The sequence below is a fragment of the Panthera onca genome, chromosome A1 (genome assembly GCF_046562875.1).
Source record: "Panthera onca isolate mPanOnc1 chromosome A1, mPanOnc1 haplotype 2, whole genome shotgun sequence".
NCBI lineage: Eukaryota > Metazoa > Chordata > Mammalia > Carnivora > Felidae > Panthera > Panthera onca.
The window spans coordinates 72,195,363-72,206,466 of NC_138339.1; the positions used below are offsets into that span (position 1 = coordinate 72,195,363).

Sequence of the window (11,104 nt, forward strand, 5' to 3'; positions counted from 1 at the left end):
ACAACTGAGCCACCTAGGTGCCCCTCCCCCATCAGTTTTTTAGGAAAGCAACCAACCTTTTATTTTATTAAAACATCCTCCCCCTTTCAATTCCTATGATTCAGTTGGGGCTGGCCCCTTCCCTAGTTTCCAGAGTGGTGAATACATAACTGAGGTGAATCAGAGCATTCTGTTCTCTTTTCCATTGTGTTGTCATAGGGAGAGGCATAAATTATCGAAGCAAATAAGGCTCATTTTGAGAGACAGTCATTGGAACTATTGAGAAAAAAATTGGTGTTGTTGAGAGATTATATGAAGCCTGGAGCTGTTGGCAGCCATCTTTCCACCATGATAGCAGAGCCTGCCAAAGAAATGAAGTTACAGAGAAAAGCATTCCTCAGACAGGGTAAGAGCCATTTTCATTCTTGAGACCTAATTAGAGTGTTGGATCTAGCTGTGCCTGAAGTCAGCATGTGGGTTTTCATTTCTGTGCTCCTAACCACGTGAATCTAAGTATATTAAGTCACTTTAAGGTTCAGTTACCTGGAACAAAATGAGTGTGGACTAACAGACACTCTTGCTAAACTCTAAATTCTAATTAGTTTGGGAAGTTATTATTAACTATGAAATACTTATTAGTGATGCATAAATTAGTCCAAATAAGAATAGCAGCAAAGGAAAATTATTTCCTAGGTCTTAAAAATCTTGTTTTAAATTAAACCATGACTAAGCTATGGAAAGAGGGAAAAAAAAAGCTGGATATTTCAGGTGATCAAGAAATTGTATGTGTTAATTACTTGAAGAGATTCTGCATTTATCCTCCAGATGCCATAATTTCTAAACTGGCATGCTTTCATCATTTGAACACTTTGTAGTTGAAGAACCTAATCAATCTTCCTCCTGGATTTGTATTCCTATAGAAATGATGGCCTGTTCTAGGACAGCCAGTGTCGCTTGGCCTATTGTACTGAAGAATAAATGAGTAAGAGTCTTGATTACCTTACAAATAAATCTGGTTAACAGTTATATTAATTAAAATGCCTGGTTCTGCGGCTATTCTGAACTATTTATACGTGATTTAATTCATATCAGCAGCTAATTTGTATTTAATGCAAACTAATGGGTTTTATGTAAATGGAGCATGTGGCAGTCTATTTAAAAAACAAATTATCTCTAGTTTCATTTCAGTTATTTTAATTAAATTTAGAGTGTGTGTGGTGGTGGGGGGGTGAAGGGAAAAGGGATGTGCTGTATATGAGGTGATGATTAAATCCAGTTTAATTCTACAGAATAAGAAACAAGTAATTCTCTCAACAGTCACATTGGCCCTTTCATAAAGTTTAGAGAAGTCAAGAGGGTTAGTATACAGAAAAGCCTCTAAGATTCTAGATGGCATGTTTCTTAAGAGCGCTTGTAGAAATAAGTTTCTCAAATTTTTGTTTTTTAATTTGGCTCATAGTTATTTTATGCCTTAAATGCCTCCTATATACATATATTTTCCTTTCTTTGATTTGGAAATTTTGAACCCATTTATAAACTGGTTAACTAATGTTTCTGTACTTGACAGCCAATAGCTTAAACTTATGGGATCCTATTTTAACTATAATAAAACATTCTCCAATCTATAGTTTATACATTTATAAATTATCTTTGGTCTTTTTTTTATTCCAAAGAGCATTTTTTTCTCTATTTTTTCCCTAATTTTGATATGTGTTCTATAGCTAAAGAGAATTTTGGCACATTCTTCATAATTTTTGCTATTTAGTCCTAGACTAGAACCATCTCTCAACTTGTAAAATTTAGTTAATTTCAAAGTTGATATACTTCCCATTCTTTTTCTTGCATTATGGTTACTTTTTTCTGTGTTTCTAGTCCCTGCTTGCTAGATCATAAGCTTTTTTTTTCTTAAGAATAAGAACTATTTTTTTCATTTCCACACAATCAATATGATTTTGTTGCATTTCGTAGCCATTTAATCAATGTTGCTTGAATGATATCTCCTAAAAAACAAATTATTCAAACCACTAAATTACATCTTCCAAAATCTCCATTTTCAACAACAAAAAAATAAAACATAACTCTCCTCCCTCTCATGCTATTGGTTACAAGATAGAAACTAAACTCAACAATATGATCAATCTAGTTTTCCAAACCCAATCTCCAATATTATCTCAAAAATTCACACACCATTACCTCTTAGGAGTGGTACTAGTGTTATGGTAACATAATGAAGGATCACCTATTGGTCTCTGGGAGTTGGGAAAGCCTCCAAGTGAAGGCAGTGATTGATCTTGGGCTTGAAGGAATTTTCTAGGGAAACATGGGGAAAAATGGGTTTTCATGATGCAAAATAACACATGTATTCCTCACATAAAATGGTATAGCATTAATCCCAAAGAACACATTATGTATTTGAATGGAACTGTTTCCTTAAGAAAATATTTTAAATCATCATCTACCTTAAAAACTTTTTCCAGTTTTTTACATTTGTAAAATCTCAGCCCTTCTTTAAAATACCCTGGATTCCCACCCCCCCCTTGAATATTTTGGTGTAATCTAAAACTTTAATGTCAAACATTAAAGTAAGTTTTAGAAACAGTGTCATTGGTACATATCCACAATTCTAGAATATTGTCACAAGCTCGTACAGGAAAAGATAATCAATTTTTAAACTCATGTTTCCTTGTCACCAGTGACAGAAACAGCAAATCCAAACAATTGTTTGTGGATGTTAATACTGGTCAGATTGATCAAATGACAGCCTCTCCGGTTTCACTGGTTGTCTGGGGAGCGTTGACTTTCTTATATGGCAGATATAATGACTTCTATTTTAATTCAACTGCCACCAATTTGGAGCCATATACAATAACGCCAGTCCTCCAGAGAAATTTTAACAGATATAATTAGCCATATTTGAAGTATAAGAACATTCACTCAGTCAGAATGATTGGAAATCCATTTTTTTTTACATGAAGTTAGATTCTACAAGTTATTTAATTAATTGCATTATAATTCACTTCAGGGACATCATAACTATTCAGATGGCATAGTAAATGTTTCCTTGAGTACTATAAGGTTGTTACCAAAATAGGGTAGTCTCATTGGTTCTTCAAAAGGAGACACATAATGGAAAGCTCCTGTGGTGTAGAGGAACTACCTCATCAAGTAAGCCCAATACATATGCAAATTGTAATTTATACAAAAGATACCAAAAGGGAGCTAGTTCCCTGAAGAGGCAGAAGGAAGAGAAAACCCACTTCAGAGAGCTCACGGCTATATCCTTTCTCTAAAGCAAAAAGTAATTTACTACAATAGCATTGTTTGTGCAGTTGCAAAATCTCTCTTCCATAGCCCTCCCTTAGGAGGGAGCTAAGCCCAACTTAGCTACATTAGCCTTCCACATCGATTCAATTGGCAGGTGATTTATCAGGCTAGCATTTCATCTTCCCTATAAAGGCAAAACGTGCCCTGTTCCTGGGTGCTACAACGGGGAACAGACGAATGTTCCTTTGATGCTGCAAGGACACCAGACTGATAAAATTTGCTCCTGCATTGAACTTGACATGGAGGTGGAGTGCTTTAACTTTTAAAAGTCTGTTCTGTAACTCTCAGAATAACTGATGACCCTCATTGATATTCACATTTCAAATGCAGATAAATCTTCTCTGTTATTTTTTTCTTCGATTAGAGGTCTAAAATTTTCACCTTCTACACATGCACACCCTGTTATCTCAAATTGACAAAATCTTCCTACTTGCTGAGTCACTCAGTCCATCCAGCTACTTATTCATCTATCTGTCCTTATGCAATGGAATGGAAACATATTGCTATTTAAACCAAAGTCACCTGTGTTTGCTCCCACCCACTAGAGGGTGGGATGATTTATAACCGAGAGAAGATTTTTTGTTTACAAAAGTACCGTAGTCCCTCCTCCCCATACTTGAGTGAGGCAAATAAGAAGAAAATGCATAAGAGAATGAGAAGAATCTGGAGCTCAAAGGCATTGCAGGAACTAAGAACAGGGTACCAGCAATGCCACTTCCCAGGTGAGTGACTTGTGCAGCCACCCAGGGCCCTGTGTCCAGAAGGGCTCCACGCTTGGCTTAACGTTCTGCTGTCACTATCTTGAAATTCTTAATAGTTTTTGAACAACAGAACTGCATTTTTATATAGCACTGGACCTGCAAATTATGTAGCCAGTTTTGGATAGAAACACTCCATTTTCTTTAATTTAGCCCAAATTTTGAGTTAAATACAGTGAAGTATTGCCAATCCAATGTCTTACGCCTATTTCCAGGGGTGAAGTAACGTAGCAAATATTATGTGAAGCCACTTAGTAGCAGTAATGACTCTTATGTCCTATTGCTCTGTTTTTCAGACACTAGGGATGGTTCATTTCGTAGATTGGGGTTAATTTATAGAATTAGCATGTATTTAATTAGACCGAGACTTCTACTTCTCACCCCTCCCCCAACCCTTATGAGTTTGTCCTGTGTGTTTTTCTAGGAAGCTGGTTTTCATAATGAGGGCTTCTAGGACCTGGTTTTACTTAATATAGACTACCTTAAACCTGAGTCGTATTTTTTAAATTTCTTTTTACAAATCTGAACGCTTCCTTGCGGTCAGTCTGATGAGGCTTGAGGAGGCAAGGCTGCAGTAATCTCACAGAAGGTAGCTGCTCTTACCCATCTCTCTGCCTTCTGGGCTGCAAAAGTCAGTCTTCAAGGTCCCAAATGCCAGATACTCCCTTCACTAACGTCTCTTAAAGCTAGGCAATAACATTTATCAAATCCTGGCTAATGGAAGCTGAGGGAAAAGGCCTTTTGGAGGCTTTGAGGAAGGGTTTTTGTTTTTGTTTTTGTTTTTTATGATAGGAAAAACTTATCCACATTGCTTGTCTTTAGATATGGTTGTATGACCACATGATGCATGGAGCTACAGCAGAATCTTGTGATAATGTGGGTAAAGCCATGAAAATGGAAGAGAGGAGAGGTGGAAAGCACATGGGACATCGATGAAGCCACTTTGTTGCTGACTTAAGCAAGGCTGAAACAACCTACCTCTTCAGAATATTTGTAAACTTAAGCAGGTGGTTCTCAAAGCGTGGTCCCTGGATCAGCAATGTTGGCATTGCCGAGAAATTTGTTAGGAAAGAGAATTCTTGGGTCCTGCCTCAGATTACTGAAACAGAAACACTGGGGATGAGACCAAGCATTCTGTGTTATAACAAACACTCTTGGTCATTCTGATGCATACTCAAGTTTAAGAACTACTGCGTTAAGTTGCATTTTGTCAGCTATTCTGTTCATCGTAATTCAAACAATCTCAACTATATTATAAGAAACTGGGACACTTTATTTACTTATTTAAAAATTGTTTTTACATGTTTACTTATTTTTGAGAGACAGAGACAGAGTGTGAAGGGGGGAGGGACAGAGAGAGAGGGAGACACAGAATCTGAAGTAGGCTCCAGGTTCTGAGATGTCAGCAGAGAGCCCAATGTGGGGCTTGAACCCACGAACGGTGAGATCATGACCTGAGCTGCAGTCGGACGCTCAACCTACTGGGCCACCCAGGCACCCCAAGATTGGGACACTTTAAAATATGACTTTTAAAAGATCATATTTTCTTTTAAAGTTATATTTTGGCAACACCCTATTCCTGCAATTAGAAATAACTTAGTATTTAGTGAACATAAATAGTTTAAGGTCTTATCACTTCGCTCATAACATCCATCTGGAGAATTATCATGACCTTCAGATACAAAGTTGATTTACATTATTATTTGTCTCATAAAAGTGACACAGTAGACAGAAGGGGACAGTAGAGCCTCTTTTTTTTCCTTGTTTTGTCCGTGTGTTGTTATTCAATTTTTTTGTGCCAGACTAAGTGGAGTTACAGGCTGTATTATCTAGTTTTAACTACACGAACTTTCACAAAATAAGGGACTTAAGATACTCCTATAAAGAAATTGCAGGTTGAAGGAATCATAAATAATGTAGATACAGGTGAAAATAGTGGTGTTGCTGCTTTCCACTTGGTTCGTGGGCATTTTGCCAGCCTTGTTAGAAGAAAAAACAAGTGTGTTCTAAAATGACACTATGGGAAGTTGCCAAATAGTATTTACAATAATCAGGAAGATTTACGCATACTATATTTAGTGCTAACCCTCAATCTAAGTGGATATTTGCCTAGAGATGGTAGCTAACGATAGCTATAGCTCTATCTGGAACTATGTTTGTTATCCACACCACACACCACTACTGGTTTATTTTTTACCAATTTCTAAAGTTTCATTTTGCTACTGATTTTATTCTTGTTTTTAACTGATGGAGGGTATTTAATTAAAAAAAAAAGTATATAGGCTGTTGATTCAGAATGAGGTCAAAAAAACCTTGCTTTTCATACTAGGATTTCTGGCATCTGAGCCCAATCTGCTTTTCAGTCATAATTTTCCTTTATTCTTCCTTCATGCTCTGTGTGCTTTTGCTACTCTGAAGGAGCTGCTCACTCTTCTCCGTGCCCAGCTCTACACACTTTCTCAAACTAATCTCAGCCAGGAGTCATTTCACCTTCCCTGAACTCTCATAATGAGAGTTGGTACTTTATAGCCTTTTAAGTTCTTTGAGGGCAGAATTCATTATCCGATTCATTTTACATCCCCCATAATGCATAGGATGTGGATTCCAAGATGTGTTAGTAGAAAGTAAGAAAGGAGAGAAGAAATAGCAACTGTGTGAGCAAAGAAATAGGTTTTCACCTTTCCTGTCTGAAGGTTCAGGTTGATGGGGAGTCACCAAGCTATTCAAATTAATTCCTTTAATCATCTCATTTTGAAGGTATACTTCTTTTTACGCTATATTTCATGACTAGAGTAAGCTTAAAGTATCACTAGGGTTCCGTCTTTCTGTCATGTAGTGACATGTGAAATATTACTTTATTCATAAGGCTATCCCCAGATGACAGAAACTACTGAACTACAGCAAACACAGAAACTTGAGAGGCAGCAACACATGGGGCATGGACATTTTATGCCATCAGACCTAGGTGACAGTCCCTGCTCCATTGCTTACTAAGTGTGCACGTGCAACTGTTCTCTGAACGCTTTCCCCTTTAATGTTCTCATCTTTAAAATGGCTATATGCATTCAAATAAGTGATAAATGTAAGAAACTTAGCATGGTCCCTGGACATAATAAATGTCTTATTTGCTACGAATGGGAAATCTTGTTTTCCTCTACTCACAACACTTCTGACACCAGATGTGTGGGGCTCTTTCCCCCACAGCAATTAATTCTCCAACTCCCTTGACATAACCTGGGTGTCCTCTGATTTAGTTATGACATTAACTACCAGGAGTTAGTGCAGACTTCACAGGGTAAGGGGTCAGTACCACATGACTGCCTTGCATTTCAGATGCCAGTCATAAGTCAAAGGTTGTCAATCGTACTTCTGACCAATAGGCTATAAATCGAGAGTTCCCTTAACCTTGCCCTTGGTTTTAATGATATGCTATAATGGCTCAGATACTTCAAAGGAATATTTATTTATGTTTAACGGTTTATTATAAAAAATATAATGAAGGATACAGATGAGCAGTCAGAAGAAGAGGTACATAGGATGAGATGTGCAAGGGTCCTGAATTCAGGAGCTTCTGTCCTTACAGATTTGGGGTGCACCAGCCTCACAGTGTATGGATATGTTCACCAACTTGGAAGCTCTCTGCCCACTGTAGCATAGAAAATTTTTATGGAGGCTTCATCATGTAAGCATGATCAACTTCCAATTTCCAATGCCTCTCCTCTCTCTCGAGGATGAAGTTTGCAGGTGAAAGTTCCAAGCTTCTAATCATGCTTGGCCTTTCTGGTTACCAGCCCCCATCCAGGAGCCTAGCAAGAATTGCCTCATTAGAACAAAAGATGTTCCTAACACCCAGAAAAGTCCAAAGCATTTAGGAACTCTGTGTGAGACACTCCTATCACTTCCATCACTCAGGAAATTTTAAAGGTTTTAAGAGCACTGTTTCAGGAACTTGGGACAGAGTACAAATGCATATTTCTTATTATGTCACAGCTACCTCTTATTATTAATCATTCTTCCCATTTGATGTTTCCTTAAGGACTAATTATGATAATATGTATGCATAATATACTTATTTTTCTAAATTCTGAAGTTAATTAATTAGCATTGGTACAACTATCTTACATTTCATTCATAGCCTAATAATTTTATGCTTTATTTTCTTAGACTTTATAACATGAATCATTTCCTATAATCAAAGTTTTAATTTACAGTTTAAATCCTTTTCAACATTCATTGAATTGGGCATTTAACATTCTGGGAGGTGGAAAACAAACTTTATATACTTGCAAATAATAGAAGTTAAATTGAAAGGAGAACTATAAAAATAAGGAAATGGTATCAAATAAATAATACCAGAAATTCCTCATATCTTAAAGATACCAGTTCTCAGATCAACTTTCCATTGAGTGTCCGATAAAATGAAGAAAACAAAAAACAAACTCATACCAATGCATACATATCATTGTGTAATTTGAACCAAGAGTAAAGAGGCATTTCCAAAAGATTCAAAATGTTGTGTGAAACTGGTCTAATACAAATGATAGGATATCAAAGTGTCATTCATTTTTCTCTCAATGCTAACCTGTTTCCAAGAAGTTCTTGAAATAATGTCTCTAATATTCTAAGAAAAGATGGTTTTCATCCTGTAATACTAAAGTCAGGCTATCAATCAGCTGTGAGAGAAGAAAAAACATAATCTTAAAAATGTATGGACTTAATAATTTAGTCCTCATGCAATCTGCCTTAGAAAGGTTCTAGAGAATGTATCTAAGAAATATAAATGATAAACCGACAGATGTTAAAAAAAACGTGCTATCTAGGAAAAAGGCTCCCTAATACAATGAGGAATTGAAATTCCAGAGTGACAGCTGTGTTTCAGACACAGGGAGAAGTAATCCTTCATATTAGAGCAGGTGGTTAGAGGGCTGCGTGGAAGAAGTTCAAGTTTTCTGAAGTATTTGGGTATTATGGAAAATCATTACTAGGCATTTGACAGCTTTGATGGAACATTTGGACAAATATCAGCAATAGATACACAGAAAACAAAGAAAATCTTAAAAGGCAGTAATGTACTCTAAGAAAAAAAGCTTGTATTGAGAAGAAAACATAAATCACTTGACATAGCAGTAAATAAAGCCTTTACAAGACTGTAAATATATAAAAATTAAATAATGATTTCACCAAACATTATGATATTACAATATTGGAATGTTGTGGGAGAGGAATTGGGAGTGGTGATGGTGGAATAAGAGAATTTAAACATCAACAGGAAGTCAATAGTTGCTGCCAAAGCCAAATAAAGACTTACCAGTATTAAATATCTTACTTAGGACAATGGTGATGAACACTAAAAGAAACAAAAGAGTTGAGAGCCTTTAGGTGAGAGAATCCTGGTACTGGCTTTTTCCATCCCTCCTTCTCTTCTCCTGCTCCCCAGTTCCAAGTTAGTTGCCTTCCTGGGACCAGTAGGGAACTCGGTGTGTGTGAGGTCTCTGACTTTCCTGAGGTCTTGAAGTGTCGTGTACTCTATTGTCTTTGAGCCAAACGGCAACTTGGACTTTCTGCGTTAGAAACCAGGGATGAGGCCCTGAGGGCAGCTGATTATAAGAAAAGCTTTTTCAAGCCAACTGTGGACCCAAGGGACAGTTGGATGTTGAACTATATTAGTGTATGGGTATAGCAGATTCCCAGATAACTGGTAGAGAGTTGAGTCAGTGAGCTGAGCCTCCACTACTCCTGAAGCTCTAAGAGTGTAGAAAGACTGCCAAACCAATGATTACTTATATCTGTCTGTGGCTTTGAAATGGGATAAAGTGATGAATGACATTTTACCTTTCATACTATACACCTGTAGGAGTCCCACCATTTAGGATATCATAACAATGAGTTGTACCCCCACTGAGCTGCCACCCAACCCAAAGAAGCCACCATCTGAGAGGTCTAGCAAAGAGAGAACAATCAGGTTGAAACACCCCGCTACAAGCCCAGCGAAATAAAATGCCTGAGGAGATATCTGGATACCTGAATGAATACGGTAATTTGGAAAAGCCAAACATACCAAAAGTAAAACTTTCTGGAACTTATAAACAAGATATGTAATTTAAAAATATTAGTCTCAGTCCAATCAGTTTTTGATCATTGCTAAGACTCAAATTAATGTCCTTGATAAGAGAGCTCTGGAATTTCTCACACAGAAACAAGTGACAAACACTATTTCTGCTTCTCAACATTGACTAGACCAGTGTCAGGGTCCCACTGCAAGGGATGGAAAGTGTAGATCCTGTCAAGTGTCTGGAGAGAAGGGTAAAGATCCCATGAGTGAACAATGAGAGTGGCCAATGCACCTGTGGTCAGAGGAAAGATTCTAACTAAAATGAACATGAACAAACCCCCTCTCCATAAAGGAAATTAGTGAAATAATAATGACATAAGATATAGATGTACATAGCAATATAGAGATAGAAATATAACGATTAAGGATAGACTTCCTGGAAATATGTAACACAATAAGATTGTTTAAAACAGACAAGACATTCTGTGAGAGAAATTCTAATCCAAACTAACTGTGAACACTACCACTTGAAGTTTGGCAGGAAGGAGATAAAAACATGCCAAATGTTTCATTCATCATGAGGAGGAAAATAAAGTGGCACCTGGGTGGCTCACTTAGTTAAGCTTTCCACTCTTGATTTTGGCTCAGGTCATGATCTCATGGTTGTGAGATCGAGCCCTGCGTCATGCTCCATGCTGATAGTATGGAGCCTGCTTGGGATTCTCTCTCCCCCTCTCCCTCTCTGCCTCTCTCCTTGCTTGCACACATGCTCACTCTGTCTCTCAAAATAAATAAATAAAAGGGGGAAGAAAGAGAAGAAACCCTACTTTAAAGGTTTTATTCTATGGAAGGAAGAAATAAAGCAAAGCAAGATGGGAATTGAAACATCATTGTGAGAGAGGCAGTGAGTATACATGAGGAAAATTGGTTAATGTAATAGTAATAGAATGAATAATAGTAGAATCATGTGTGTTTAAGAAAGTAATGATAC

At 37.1% G+C, this 11,104-nt stretch overlaps 1 long non-coding RNA gene across 1 annotated transcript; it reads left to right on the forward strand.

Moving 5' to 3' along the window:
- Positions 1 to 204: 204 nt before the first annotated feature.
- Positions 205 to 990, forward strand: LOC132680147 (uncharacterized). The gene is made up of 2 exons (XR_009610542.1): positions 205 to 385; positions 900 to 990. It is a non-coding gene; the product is annotated as an uncharacterized LOC132680147 (long non-coding RNA).
- Positions 991 to 11,104: the final 10,114 nt, after the last annotated feature.